At 48.2% G+C, this 16079-nt stretch overlaps 1 protein-coding gene across 2 annotated transcripts in view; it reads left to right on the forward strand.

Annotated features, from left to right (window-relative positions):
• The window catches only part of TSHZ1 (teashirt zinc finger homeobox 1), a gene marked incomplete at its 5' end in the record, with an annotated part of 74682 nt that overhangs the window by 47477 nt on the left and 11126 nt on the right, over window positions 1-16079 (forward strand). The gene's annotated exons all lie outside the window — the stretch shown is intronic.

Consider the following 16079-nt stretch of genomic DNA (forward strand, 5'->3'; position numbering starts at 1 on the left):
TGGGGAAGTCCTCAGCCTGCATACCGTATTGTATGTAGATGCTGGGCATTGGAAATAAATTGGGGCAGCTCATCAGCACATGTGGGCTTTAATATCTTTTAAAAAGTGCCACTTCTGAACGTTAGTCATGGGTCTGCTTTTGTTTTTCTTGTTTTTTTAAATTGAGGGGCACCCATTTCTAGTTATGACCCCTTTAGGCATCTCTTAAAAATACTTATATTTTTTTATTGCTATCAGAGAGGAAGGGAGAGGGATAGAGAGATAGAAATATCAACAATGAGAGAGAATCATTTATTGGCTGCCTCCTGCACAGCCCACACGGGGGATTAAGCCCACAATCTAGGCATGTGCCCTGACTGGGAATTGAACCTGTGACCTCCTGGTTTATGGGTTGACACTCAACCACTGAGCCACACCGGCTGGGCTCTTTAGGCATCTTTTGCTCAATTATACTTCAGCCAAAGGTATGCCACACACAGCAAGATAGAGGCCCACCTACTATTTATTTTTGCTTGTTTGCTTTCTTGCTTTTTGGAAGAGTTCAACATACAGGAAGTGATATACTAGAAGGGTGGGTTTTTGTTTGTTTTTAGTTTTGTTTGAATACATTAAACTATTTTAAATTTACCGGAGGGAGCAGTTTTCCCTGGAGAATGTTAAACTGCGGCAGAGAGGTGTTTTGGGAAGACGTCTACTTCGGCCACGACACCCCGTTCGTGCGACATCTGCGATCTTACAGCAGATATTTTTGTAAGAAAAATGCTTCTCTCAGTGGGGTCGTTTTCTTGCAGTTCACCACGGAGGTGGGCCCCTTGGCTCGTCATGCGTGTGCACTGGAATAAGTGGAAACACTTTACGAAAAGTAAACTGCGTGCTCCTCTGCTGTCGTCTTTGATTTGAGCTGTGCTCCGACGGTCCTCGGAAGCCGTCACGGACTGCAGAGCCTGCCTGACCCGTTTGAGCGCACATTATCATAATCTCACTGTCGTACGGCCACCGAGTTAATGTACTTACAAATGACAGAGAAAGTGTGTTACATGACCTTAGGGTTTTCAAAAATTAAATGACGTCGTAGGTCGTATTTCAAAGAATAGCTAAGGAGAATGGTTTTCTTCCCTGCATAAAGTGTCACCACGCATAGCAACAGGATATTGTATTTCTTTTTTATTACTCAAAAATGTGAAGCTTTTAAACTCCTAGATTCCCCACATAAAATTTAATATTGGGGTAGGGAATAAAATACCGGTGGGGAAATCTGCTCCTCCGCCCGCTGTCCCCTCGCACGGCCTGCCTTCGGTCCCTTCAGCACTGAGAGCTGCAGGAACGCTTTGAAATTCTTTTCTGCGGAGGAGTTTAGTATTTCTCCCTCATACAAAGCCCATGAATTCCCATCTAAAAGCCAATAACACACATATATTTACTGAATATGCTTTGTGTGGATATTAACAATGGATCATTTTTACTTATCTGTGTTAGGGATCATTTTTTTGTTTTAAAAAGTGTTCTTTTGAAAGGAGTCTTATAGCCGGAGGTTAAACGGGATGGAGAGGAAACTTCTAATTAAAGCAAGTGATACTGGTATTTTTTCAGGGCCCGGAGCCCTGTGCTGCCCGCGTTTCACAGTGTCCTGAGCTCACCCTGCAGAGAACCCCTGGTGCGTGACCGATGACAGGCGCTGTCCATCACAGAAGGGATTCCCGGGTGGTGACGGGGCACACCCCGTGCACGAGGAGACGTGGGACAGTCCTCACCCCATCCTCACACACACAGCTATCAGAATCCACCTGATCACATGTTCTAGAATTCTCTTTCCAAGTAGATCAAACCACAACTCTGGGAAGCAGCCCTGGAGCATAAAAAGCAGTAGGTTGACTTGACCTAGACCATGGACAAGCCTGGGCCTCCATGCAACAGTGAGAACCAAGAGTCCCTTTGCTTTTTGTTCACGTGAAGATGCACATAGAGTCCCGTGTAATGAGGAGGCGGCCTGTATGGAGTGAAGGTCTTCCTAGCCTGGGCTGGAGCTCAGGGAACAGCCATCTGACCCGCAGGTGGACATAATGGGAGTTACTACGATCCTCAGGAAGCTCACCTGAGGGATAGGTCATAGCCTTATATTATTTTTCGTTTTTTAAATCCTCGCATGAGAAAATGATTTTAGAGAGAGAGGAAGGAGGGTGGAGGGAGAGAAACATTGATCATGCCCGATCGGGGATCGAACCCGCCACCTTTCGGTATAGGATGACGCTCTAGCCAGCTGAGCCACCCGGCCAGAGCACAGGCTTATATTCTGATGAAATATAAGGATGGCCTTTGAAAACCAAAACCTTGGACTAAAATTGACCAGCTCCAGTTCTCTCTGGGCCCCCCCTGCGGACCGCAGTCGAGGGGGCCCGAACCAAGTCCAGGTGCGGTCCCTTGCAGACAGCTGTAGGAGGTGGGCACCGAGCCCTGAGTCTGTTGGGTGTGGTGTAGAGACTTACAGATAACCATGTCTTGGTAAGCCCCCAGCAGTATTAGTAGAAAGAATATTATTTAAAGTTATTGAAATTTGATTAAGCCTGTCAATGGAATCTGCACTGTATTCTGCACCAAAATCAAATTGTAGGGGGAAAGATGTGGCTGCAGTGTGTGCTTAGAAATGACTTGTCATAATTAATGTTTTTTACCCCAAACAATTAGAACATTTAAAAAATGTTCTGACACAGCCAGAAAGTTTTTATTTCTGCGATGGGTTTCACAGCTCTGAAAATGGCTTTATTTCCTTGATGTTGTTGGACACTAATTGCACAGCTTTATTTTTTTTTCTTAAAATGAACATATACCCGCATTCCAGAAATATTAACGCTCCACTTGGGGAGGAGACCTCCTGCATCCCAGCTCTGCCCATAACCCTGCAGGGGCTGGTCTGCAGACACCTCTCCATCCAACTTGGTGATGCCCACGGGAGACACACATCTATGCTGCATTTGGGACACACGGGGTGGTTACAGGACAAGGGGTTTCCATTCCACCCAGAAGCTGGTGTGGTCATGTGGCCACACTGAGCTGCTGTTAAAGGCAGGTTCCTCTGGAAGTTCAGTGTGAGCCAGGAGGGATGGGACAGGCACAGCAGGGCCCCCTGAGTGGGTCCTGCAGACATTGTGGGCAGCAGGCCTGGTGTGTCTCTGACTTAGGGCCCTGAGTGGAGAGGAGAAGGCACGGGGAGGGGATACGCGAGCACTGAGAGACCAGCCCTGGTGACACGCTCTGGTGCTCAGTCTGTTACCGAGAGGAAGCTGGTATGAGGATGCACCTCTCCAGGGGCACTCCCTCCTTAGAGGCCGGAGAGGCTTCCGTGTGCACGTCCAGTTCCCACACGGGCTGGAGGGAGGAAGGATGGCAAACGTGCACATGCGGACATGCCTGAAGTGGGCATTCTGAAACAGTCACTGTGCAGTCTCCCACGTGACATCCTGCCTGGGCTCCTCTCACAGACACAGGGCAGGCGGTCTGCACCTTCAGGCTGTAACTTCTAGATGAATCTCAGGGACAAGGTGAGGCCCTCCCCATCCTCAAGCCCCCAGCCCCCAGTCGGCATCCTTAAGAAGTGGGAGGTATGGAGGTGTTATTAGCACCATAAATCGCCTCTGCCGTCCGTCAGACGCAAGAAAGGCACAGCGTGGTCCTGGCCGTGTGGGTGCTGCTGATAAATCACTGCAGATTAAATTATTAGATAATTTGGAAACTTAACAGTTTGCATTTTGCACTTCCAATTGTTTTGCTGACTTGCACTTTTTTGCTGTCCGGGATTTTATTAACCGTCTTTAAGACATCTATCACCTCCTTCCTCTTCATTTTCCAGCGGGCACGTTTTCCTTGGAAGGAGAGAGCCGCGGTCCTGATGCCTGCAGCCGCGCTCCAGAAAGATTGCTGTATTTTCATTGACATGCGGCGCATTTCCATAATTGGCTTTTCTACATGATAGGAGAGAGGAAATAATAATGTCATTTTATTTACAGCCAGAGTGTCGCTTTATGAGACTTCTCCAAGTTTCTGCCATGCTGTGTAGGTCAAATGACATCTTTTGATCAGTCCTGTCCAAAGACATCAAAGCTGAGTGGCATGTAATGGAGACCTAGTGACAAACCAAATCTAGAAAAGAAATAAGACTGCCAGTTTCCCATTAAACAGCCTGCTAAACAGCACAGCTCCCCGTGTCGGCGGCGAAGCCGCTCTGACCACCTAAATCAGGAGAATGAAAGGGAGCTGAATTGGACATTAGTACCGCAAATGACTGCAGTGATTGCCACGACGCCCCCTCCCCAAAAATCAGCAGGCAGACCATGCGAGGTACAGTGAGCCTGCCCTCGCCCGTCCACTCCCCTCCTGCCACTCGCTGGTTTCTGATCTGGTTTATTTAGGTTTGACATCAGCCAAGTGGTGTAGCAGGAGATCTCTGACAGATATTCTTACTGATTTAGCGGGAGACACGGCTAAGGAAAGATGGATCTTCCCAGACAGGATGTCGGACTGGCTGTTTTTCCTGCTCCCACCCCATTTTCTTCCCTTTACGGTCCTGTTGAAATGTGGCTCTGATTCCCAGCCAAATTATTAAGACCTTCAGAACTTTTGAGGAAGGACGATAGATGGATGAAGGCTTCATGTTGATTGCCACACAGACTGGAAGCATGTTTGTCTTTCTTGAAGGAATTGTAAGCAGGAATTTTATACTAGGGATTGGTAAACTAAGTTATCGCTGCTGTGCTTCAGCCCAGCCCGCTCCCCAGGTGACGGGGCCACATGGAAACCCGTGGTGTCTGCGCACAAAGCATCATCCTCCGTGCATTTATGCACCTCCATTGGCTTTGGGATGAGTGTTTGCTTTTTCTTCAGTTCATCATTCCAGCCTAGAGGTACTGGACACTTACTTCGTCAGGCACCATGACAGCTGCCAGGAGCAAGGGCCACTCAGGTGCTGTGGCCCCCAGAGACCTGGCCCAGCAGGGGCAGACCGCTGGACTGCATGGCGCGGAGGGTCCTGGAGGGCTGCCCAGGGCAGTGCAGAGCTCAGGCTCTGGGTGGGCAGAGAGCTGACCTATGGACAGAGCCTGGTTTGGCACAGTTGGAAACAGGGATTTCAACCCTCCCTTTTTTTTATGATGGCACGTGGTTTCATGGAGTTAAGTATATTCACATTGTTGTGTAGCCATCATCGCCACCCATCTCCAGAACTTTTTATCTTCCCATACTGAGACTCTGCAACCGTGAAACAGTTTCCGACATCCCCTTCCCCAACTCCTGGCCACATTGTTCTGTTTCCTGTCTCTGGGACGAGTCTGGGTCTCCCTGGCTGGAAACCCGTGGCTTGCGGCCGTCCCCCGCCTGGCATCCCTGGGAGTGCTGCCGAGGCTGGTGCATGGCCACGGCTCCCCGGCAGAACTGCGCAACACCACTCTCACTGACGCCACACAGGTAAGGCCTGATTTTACAAGCAGCATATTCTGAAGACAGAGTTCATTCCAACCACGCCACTTATAGCTGCTGGCAGCAGTGGCCCCTGTGTGGCTGTGTGGGTGCCCGTCTGGGACTTGGCTCTGGGGGGAGAGGGGGGCGTCCTGCTCTGCAACCAGCTGATTGTAGCGGGGGCCGTTCAGGTAACCTTATGCCTCCGTTTCCTCTTGTGGACGTGGAGAGTCAGGGCAGGCTTTCCCCTTATCGTGTCGATGAACTAACAACATTCACGGTGCCGAACGCCAGGGATGGCGTCGGGTTCAGAGGAGAGCTGGGTAAATATTACCTGTTATTATTCTGTGACATTATAACCCAGAGCTTAGTACTGACTGAGCACATGGTCTGTGGGAATGAAATGTTCACCCAGAAGCAAGGACATTATTTCTTTCAAAATAACAGTATATTATCAGTCGTCCTAAATACGTTACTAGAGGGCCGGGGAAAGTCATTCTGTCCATGTAGGAGGGTTGTTACCCGGAATATATTTTATTGCTCTTTGGGATGGAACGTCAGTGTTGTTGTGGGGAAGACGCTTTAGGCGACTGTCACGGGCTCCTCACCCTCCACGGAGGGTGTGTCCACGTGCACACTCGTCCCTCCTGGCGGCCACGGCGCGTGCTTGGGAACTGTTAGCGTCAGGCAGCCTTTTCTGTGTGTGACTGGCCTTGCTCATTTCCTTCGCATCTGCTCCCCTAGGGGACGTTGGATGGTTTCATAGCGTGTGCTTTCTCTCTCTGGCCCTCTGCATATTTTTCTTCCTTTTTTCTTACTAATTTAAACATGCTCAGCATTTCTTTCCAAGTGGCTTTCTGAGCAGAACCGAAGGAGGTGGGCGGGAAGGGAGGAGCGACACTAGAGACGGGGAGCGGAGGGTCTGAGTGTCTCTTGGCTGGTCGTGGTGAGAAAGGCTCTTCTGTGGGGACAGCCAGGACAGTCTGTTTTGTTTCTGCTTTAAAACCTTTTCCTGGAAGGTGTCGTGACCAAACCCTATATGTTCTCCAACACATGGTCACAGGCGGACTCAGGGCCCCAGTGGCTGCCTTTCGGAAGCAATCGAAAAAGGAAATGTCCCTGGACTAGGAATAGTGGCTTAGGTTAAACTTCTTAGAAGGAAAATGATGGCTAGGGTAGGGGCCCTGAGCACCCCCTAATTAGGGTGCATTGTCGCAGCCTCAGAGAAAAGCACCACGAAGAGGGCTCGAGGCTGAGCCTGGGCCGAGATGCCAGCACCTTCTCTTCATTTAGCCGCAGACCGTGTCTGCCGCTTCTAGGAAGGATGCAAATGAGGAGCGGAATCCATGCACCTGCTGAATCCGTGTCTCCGGGTGCCCCAGGCGTTGGGGCCCAGCCTGCCGGAGCCCCGTCACCCTCTGCTCAATAATGCAGGGGGCGTTTGCTCTACCAAAGTGTCACCTGTCTAGGTGAGTCGTGCCAGTGTCGATCCGAAGTGACAGCCATCTTTGCGTCCCCGCGTCTCTAACTGACTTCTCTTTCATCATTCATGTTGGAAAGGTAACATTTTCGACAAGATTGTTTCCTCTCCCCCGGCCTGTGTCTCGGCACGCCCCCCGTCTCCCTCGCCCGTCCCCACCGCACACCTGATCAAACCGAGATCACTGACAGAGGCTTCCTTCTCCAAATTAAATGAGCCCGACTAGCCTGGGAACATTCATGAAGAAAGAGAGGGAAATGCTGATGAGTAACGCTAATGAATCAGGGACCGGAGATCCTCCTGGAGGCGGATCCTGGGATCTCGCAGTGTTCCTCCCTGTGAAGAATGGATGGAAGTCGGTTGTGTGGCGTGATTTTAACATCTGTCCTACCCTTCACGGTCATTTGTATTTGTAATGGAACCAGGTTAAATACTCCCATTCTGATGTTGCCGGCAGGGATGGAAATGAACACTTCAATGAAATCATCCGGACTGATTCATCTGCGCTCCGTTGGTGATGGAGCTCTAATGAGAATGCTGGGACACAGGGTTTATCACATGATGAGGAGGAGTCAGTAAATCTCAGAGATTAGAATCGCTGCAGAGCTCCCCACGCATGCACGGCGCCCCTCACAGACCTCTGCTAGCGATGTGACTGAGGGAGGGACAGGGGGCCGGCCGGGTGGCCAGGGCCTGTCTCCCCTCTGATAGGCCACCAGGAAGCGTTCTCTCCATCTGGCGAAACCCCAGCGTGGCCCCCGGACGTTTCTGAGGACCCTGTCTCAGGGACTGAAAGGCAGGACTCGGACTCGGCTTTCTTCATGTCCCTGTAGTTATAAACGTCCGCTTTCACCATGGCCTTCTCTTCGCCTAGACCAGCGGTTATCCACGTGCGGGTCGCGACCCCTTTGGCGGTCGAATGAACCTTTCACAGGGGCCGCCTAAGACCATCCTGCATATCAGATATTTACATTACGATTCATAACAGTATCAACATTACAGTTATGAAGTAGCAACGAAAATAATTTTATGGTTGGGTCACAACATGAGGAACTGTATTTAAAGGGCCAGAAGGTTGAGAACCACTGGCCTAGACAGTCCCTTTGTTTCCTTAGTTGTCTGTGTGAAGCAGAGCCATTGTGTTTGAACTGCTGGGGCTCTTGAATGTCTGTAACTTTGGAACTCAGGCCCCTTTCCCTGTGTGTCCTCCGCATGACACTGTGCCTCAGGCGAAGTCGCAGGCCGTCTCACACGAGGGACCCTCAGACGCCAAGGGTCCTGTGGCAGCAGTGTGAATTCAAGTTCATTAATGCGGATTACTCAATGTATTTTCAGACTGAATTGCTGTATTCATATGTTGTATTTTCCCATGTTACCACCTTTCTTCTATCTAGACCAGCAGTTCTCAACCTGTGGGTCGCGACCCCTTTGGCAGTCGAACGACCCTTTCACAGGGGTCACCTAAGACCATCAGAAAACACATATATAATTACATATTGTTTACAATATCAAAATTACAATTATGAAGTAGCAATGAAAATAATTTTATGGTTGGGGGTCACCACAACATGAGGAACTGTATTAAAGGGTCGTGGCATTAGGAAGGTTGAGAACCACTGATCTAGACGATAATTGCTTAAAATCCAAGTGAGTTAAAAATGGGAACATGTAGTCAGCTGGCCTATTAGGTTAACTGCCAGAATCTGAATGATTCCAAATATCAAAATGGGGAGGCACGGCAGAAGCTGAGCCCCTTCCATTGAAGGAACACGTTATGTCATTCACTTTCCATGGGGATGTCCAGTTGAGGTGGAGCAGATATGACACGTATGTGATACTGCGTGTGAATGGGTACTCTGAGTAGCCGGGGGGACCTGCTGGGTTTTGAAGGGTAGTGGTAAAGCTGACTTTTAGAAAGCATATCTTGTTCAGGGAAAGCCCGCTTTGGATTGCTGCTCCTACTTACCAGTATCTGTCCGGGGACAACGATGGCGAGGAGGTGGAGTTCTGGAGACTTGGCCTCCTGGACTGGAAGACAGGACGGTTCGGGGAGACACCTTAGGTTGTGCATAATTGGGATGCAGATGTAGTGCCAGTTCAGGGAGGGGACACAAACCTAATTGCTCAGAGCCCGTGCTACTGAGACTCGGGGGAATTTGGAACTTGACTACATTTAGCTTAAAAAACAAATACAGCTGTTGCTTCCCAAGTCTTAACATGACTGTTGAACAGAGTAAATCTTGTTTTCTTCAAAGAAACAAAGATGTTTTAAAAAACGTTGGGCTGTGATTTGAGAAACATAATTTTTATCTAATTTGCTGAAGATAAGATGCTTGTGCCTCATTGTATAATTACACTTTGAGATGGACACATTTTTTCAGACACTGTGTGCATTTAACTGTAAACCGTCAGGGTGCACATACTAGCATCAGATTCAGCTCTAGCTTGGACCATACACATCGCATATGTCCACTCTTGTTAGAATGCACAGAATTTCATGCTGCTCCAGGTGACAGCATGTCTTCAGGGACATGCTGGCATGCAAAGGCACATTTTATGACAAAAAATATTAACAAGATTTAATTTTTTTTAAGAAAAGTGAAATCTAACCATAAGATCCAATTGTCTCATTCCCATTTTGGAAAAATAGGGTCTATGTAGTTTTAATTTTTCATTCACTCTCGCATGCACACACACACTTGTATACACTGCTCACTCATGCATTCACACTCACCCACACATGTACACATGCCCACATGTGCACACCCACACATGTATACCCACCCACACATACATGCACACTCGCGCATGTACACACACACACACGTACCCACAAAACATGCATAACTACATACATACACACATGCACAACCTCCCACATGCGCACACAGCCACACATACATGCACAGCCACGCATACACACACGTGTGTGCACACATATGCATGTACTCATATACCCATGCATGCACGCACACATGCATTCACACTCATTCACACATGCACACACCCCCACACATGCACTCCCCACATAGGCACATACGCTCACACACACATACATATATGCATGCACTCCCATGCTAACACATGGAGGCTGGTTTCTCTCCTACATTGCAGGGACTGCTGTGAGGGCCTTCCTGTGGTGTCCTCCAGGTCTGTAGGGCTGCTGTGACCATCCTCCCTCTGTTGACATGTTGGCATCCCATGTCACATGGGATATGTGCTCAGTGTCACACTCACACCATGTGCCAGGCTCAGAAAGGGCAGGGAGTGAAGGCAAAGCTGTGTTGACACAGAAAGAAAGCAAAAATAATGATGTGGAGGTTTTGTTTTATTTGATTGGGAGGTCATTTGTTTCTGTAAGTAATTGTAAAAGGAGAATTTCATGCTGCTGCTACCATCCCCAAGCACACTCATTCATCAGATTCCAGGTGGCGGGGTGAGGGCCCTGGGGAGCCGAGAGCACCCAGGGGGACAGTTTTAGGGAAAAACACATGTCAGGTTTACTTTATTTTCTGAGATTCAGGAGCCTACCTCATAACACTTTTTTAGTTTAAAAATTGCACTCATTTACCTGTGAAGTATATTGTTCTCATAATTTCATCACTGGAAATAAAATTTCTACAAATACTATAGAACATTCTGGTACATTTGAATGCATATGAGCTAGAGATTTTTTAGAAAGTTGGAGCTTGTGATGAAAACAAAGATCATGACAAATAATGACCTAAATTTAGAAGTTTCTATGAGTCCTGGCCCGCCCTCCCTCCCTCCCTTTCTCCCTCTGCCTAAACTTTTTTAAAAGCATCTAGGAACGCATTTATGAGAATTTACTGATAATAGTGAATTCTATAGAAAATAAGCATAATTGTTACAGTAAGAGCAGATGTTGCCTGTCATGACAGCATGGATGCAACTTTAGTTCAAACACCACTATGGTTATTAAGGGAATATCAAGGAAGTCAGGTGTTGTGTATAGAAGTGACTATGTGGGGCATGTTAGCTTGTGGTGTATGTAACCCATTGGTACATAATTTCTATGTGACTGTAGCCTATTTAAAGATAAAGACTCCCCGACTCTCTTTGAAAAGTTAGCCTCCAGTCAATCCCTGTGGGTCTGGGTGTGCCCACACTTGCTTACTCCATGCCCCAACCCTCAAGGGTTGACTTTCCCATTTCCCTTCTTCTCTCCTGTGCTTTTATGAGAATGAGCTACTGGGTCGAAGATGGAGGCATTTCTGGGACATAAGCCCTGTGTGGGGTTCAGAAACTATAGGAACCCATTCTCCCCTCATCTCTCACGGCCCCACCCTTAGCGAAGGCGGCACGGCTCACTTTCTAACAGGGGCCGTTTTGTTGGAGAACCTCAGGGTGCCAGTGCCCAGGGGCAAAGTGACTGGGTCCGGAGACAGTCATTGCTGCTCCTTCATGATAACCAGATGTCCTTCGTGAAGGCCAGGTGTATGGTGTACAGGGCGTGGGTGGGTACTAATGGGTTACCTTTCTTTGCTGGGTTCCAGCTGTGTGGCGTGGAGAAGTATTTCATGCAAGGTCCCTCGCTGGATTTCTAAACGGTATCAGTCAGGGTGACTTACCTATAATTCCAATCGGGTCCTGTTAGGGGTGTGTCGCCCCTCAGATGCAGAGGGAATCGTGAGGACCTGCCCTCACTGTTTGCTCTTCTCACTTCATTTCCACTTCTCTTTAATTTTTCAAGGTTCTCCTATATTTTCTCTTCTTTTTCTTCCTGACATGGCTGAAAATCAGAAAAGCTTTTGGTCTTTTCAGTAATGGTTTAAGCTCTAATTTGGGCTCTCCACTTGTATAATTATATTGCTGTAACATGCGGCCAACTCCAGACCTAAGATCAAACCCTGATATGCTCATGGGGAGGGGCCTCAAAATGAGGCGTCTTATTTCTCACCTAACTTGAAATTAAATTCTGAGGCCGTGAGAAGGAGAAATTGTATTTATGTTCAGGAAGTTACCTGTGGATACCTAATTAAATTAGAATTGGGTAAAAACCAGAGGCCACTTTATTGTGATTCTTAAAAGTGGATTCTGTTGGGTTTTAAGTAAAGAAGTAATTCTGTTATGAATCAGGTGCTTTCATGATTGGAACAGGGCAACTGACACTGGCCAAAGTGGTAGAAGAATGTTTGCTCACCTGATGTCAGAGCAGAAGTGGCCTCTCAGCTCTTCGCTCAGGAGAGTCAAACACCCTGCAAAAAGCCGTAACTCACGTCCGACGGACGGAGATGCTGCCTGGATGTTGGTGTCTTTTCCGAGGAGGGAGGAATCAGCTCCGTGTCTGTGTTCTCTGCCTTTTTCATTTCTCAGTATTTTCTAACTTTGATTAAAACCTCTCACTGTCTCCGAAACAGAGGTGAAGTGACTCTCCAAGTGACCGATTATAGATTTGGAAGGAAGTGTGTTGCAAGATTCTACCGTGAATTGAGGCTGGGCATTCACCCCTCAGGTGTGTGGGGGCCCTTTTGGGAGTTGGCCCCTTGGAGTCCGTGTATTTTGATATAATGGCCATCTGTTCGTGGATATCACGTTTGCAGGTGTAAGACCTAGTTTGGTGTAGATAAACATGTAATTTGGTCTGATTGCATAGCTTCACCAGGTGGCAAAACAATAGCAAAGCATGGCATTTACTGTAAGCCAGTAACCAAGCAGGGGCCGGAGACCTGGGCTGTCTACTTGTCACCTCTCCATATCCATTTTCCTTGTTCACAGCCAACTCTCAGTTCTGCAAGCTCGTGAGGAGAGGAGGGATGGGATCCGTCATTTCCCAGCCCATTCTCATCATGTCTGTCCACTACCTCCCCTCCAGGTCTTGGGAAGGCTGCTAACCAGAACCGTGGCCTCTGCCCTGTGTGAGCCCAGACTGCAGGCCGACCTGGGCCACAGGTGACCGCTGAGCTGCTGGGCTGGTGGCTCCGGAGGGTCCCTGCAGCTGCTCCCGTCTGAGGCCCCAGCACCCTCCTCCCCTTCTGGGCAGCTCCCAGGGGGGGCAGGCATGCAGGGGCCAGGCAGGAGGGTTGGGGCCTGGGGGGCAGACCCGTAGGAGCCCTAGTACCCTCCACGCCTTCAGTATTCTCGCCTCCCCTCTACTTTTTAATATTTTCCTTTTGTTGTTGTTTGTTTTCTTTTTATTCGTTGTTGTTGTTTTTTTAGGACTACTTTCTAATATTTTCAGAAATGGTAGGAATAAGCAAAGCCCGGCCCACACTCCCTCCCCAGGCTGGGCCCTGCCCTCCCGGGCTCCCTCGTTTCAGGGTCTGGCCAGTGGCTGCCAACTATTTTGTTCCAGAAATGGTGTCAAATGGACAGTTGTATTTATTTATTATATTTGTTAAGCTGAAAACAGCAAAGGAGATTTTGAAAATATGGGTACTTATCAACAGCCACCTCACTCCACACATGACCCAGGCACTCACCAGCTATAAATAACTGCGGCCAACATTCTTTAAAGGGATTTTTCCACGGTGCGCAGTTTTGTCCTTTGCCTTTTTCATCTAATGACTGTCCATGTCATCAAAGCATACTTCGTTATGTTGGGACAATATTGCATCACAGGACTAAACTACAGATGACTAAACCGCCGCTCACTGCTGATGGTTTTCAGCGGTTCTCAACCTGTGGGTCGCCAACCTGTGGGTTGCGACCCTTTTGGGGGTCGAAAGACCCTTTCACAGGGGTCGCCCAAGACCATCAGAAAACACATATATAATTACATATTGTTTTTGTGATGAATCACTATGCTTTAGTTATGTTCAATTTGTAACAATGAAAATACATCCTGCATATCAGATATTTACATTACGATTCATAACAGTAGCAAAATTACAGTTATGAAGTAGCAACGAAAATAATTTTATGGTTGGGGGCACCACAACATGAGGGACTGTATTAAAGGGTCGCGGCATTAGGAAGGTTGGTTCAGATGGTAGTCACTTCCCATGAAGCCTCTTTGTGCACACGCATGGTCTTTGTGCACATTTCATGTCTTTAGACTCTGCTTCCAAAAGTAAAATTATTGGGCTGAAGGGTGTCAACATTTTAGTTTCTTTCCTTTTACTCTCTTTCATCAAGATTCTCTCATGTGTAGCAGCATGACTGGCACATGAGAAGTTTCTAAATATTCTTTTTTATTCTCAAGGAATTTATTAATCTCTTTCCATCCAGTTTTTAAAAAATAATTTTTTTATTTTTCAATTTTAGTTGACATCCAAGGTTTCTGAATACTCAGTACAGAATTACTTGGGGTCACTGATTCATCCGAAAACGTTTCCTGGAGGTTTCGCTGGCAATGGGATGCTGACAGGACAAAGGACAGTGACTTGGTGCTGATGGTGGCTGGGTGGCAACATCTGGGACTGGAGGTCAGGTGACCCAAAGTCCAGTCCTGTATCCACTGTTTCCCATGTAACTTGGGGAAGTCAGTCAGCTTTTCCAAGATTCAGTTTTCTCATCTGCAAAATAGGCATTTTGGTGATGCCACCTGGCAGGTCCTGCAGGTTAGAGGGAGATGATCAAAGGAAAATGGCCCGTTGGGCAGCAGGCATGGTTGTCATTGGCTGTGCGTGTGCACGGGTGTGTGTGCGCTTACAGTGACTGTGTGTGCCCCCGCTCTGGAGTGCTTGCCGCTGGCATCTGAAGTCCTCCATCCACAGGTGCTGAAGCTCTCCTGTCGCCTGCCTGCCCCGCTTCCGCCCCCTGGGCACACAAGATGGTCTCTGTCTGTCCTCTCAACCATCCCTGAAACATAAGTGCGCTTTGCCACATTCCCTTAGGATCCGGCTCTGATAATGTGATAATGAGTGATTACATTTAATGAGACACCCTTCTCAGGTCATATCAGTGTATTTTAATAGAGCCTTTCTGGAAAATATCTTAACCCCCAATTTCCCAAGTAGTTAATGGAACACTACTTCAGGTAGTTATCCCCTCAAAAAATAATGGAAATAATAAAAAGTAAGTAAAATAGATTGGTCAAATAAGAGGCGAGGCATGCCATTTTATGTCCCTGGGGGATTAACAAGGTATGGCACACGACGTTAAAGAATCTAAAATGTCCTGCAGCAAAAATGTCAGGTTTTATCTAATGATTTAGATGCCTTCCAACCCTCTCACTCACAGGACAGCTGTCAATATCTTGCAGTGTCTCCTGGGAAATGCTGCCTTCAATCAAGAAGTCAGTGTGCCGTGCACACGTAGCCTGGACTAGGCTGCCGGAGCACACACTACTGGCCTTGTTAAAATCAGAGCCTATTTTTATTGTGGTAAAATATTCATGACATAAAAGTTGCCATTTTAGCCATTTCTAAGTGTCCAGTTCAGTGACATCGCTGTGCAGCCATCACACCTGCCACCAGTAGAACTTTACCTCTTCCTTCCCACCGAAGCTCTGCCCCCATTAAACAGCTCCCGGGCACCCACCCCAGTCTGGCACCCACCCTCTGCATTCTGTCTCTATGGATCTGACTCCTCTGGGTGCTCATGTAAGTGGAATCACACAGTATGTGTCCGTTGTGACTGACTCGTTTCACTGAGCGCAGTGTCCTCAAGGCCCATCCATGTTGTGGCAGGTGTCAGGATTTCCTTTCTTTTCACAGGTAACACGCCATATTCTGCCTGTCCATGCTTCTGTCTGCCAGGGGACACTTGGGTTGTTTCCCCCCTTTGGCTCCTGCAAATAATGCTTCTTTGTACCACCTGGCTCTTTGACACCTGCCTGGTGTCCCCTCTGGGTGACGTCTGCTCCCTCCAGGCAGAGGCCTGGGGTGCTAGGTGGCCTCCTCCTTTTGAGGGAGGGCCAGAGCATTTTTATCACTTGTCACTGAGGAGTCTTTATACTTAGGGAAACTGTGTAATTCTGTCTATGGAATACCTTGCCCTAAAAGTTGGCAGCCAGGTCCCACCTGATGGGAAGGCATGAGGGACGTGCAGGTCATCGCTTAGGAAAGGAGAAGCCTGCAGGAGGGGGTGATGGGGTTCCTTCCTTTCCTTCCCAGCTGCATCCCCACGCGACGTCTTCAGAAGGACCTGCCCTCCCCTTGAGGCTCCTTCCTTGCAGGGTCTTCTCCCAGGAGAGGGGCTGTCCTGGTTGAAACCTAATTTCTGGCTCCAAGGTGCAGAGTGGGTGTTC

Source organism: Myotis nattereri (assembly GCF_964212035.1).
Source record: "Myotis nattereri genome assembly, chromosome: 8".
NCBI lineage: Eukaryota > Metazoa > Chordata > Mammalia > Chiroptera > Vespertilionidae > Myotis > Myotis nattereri.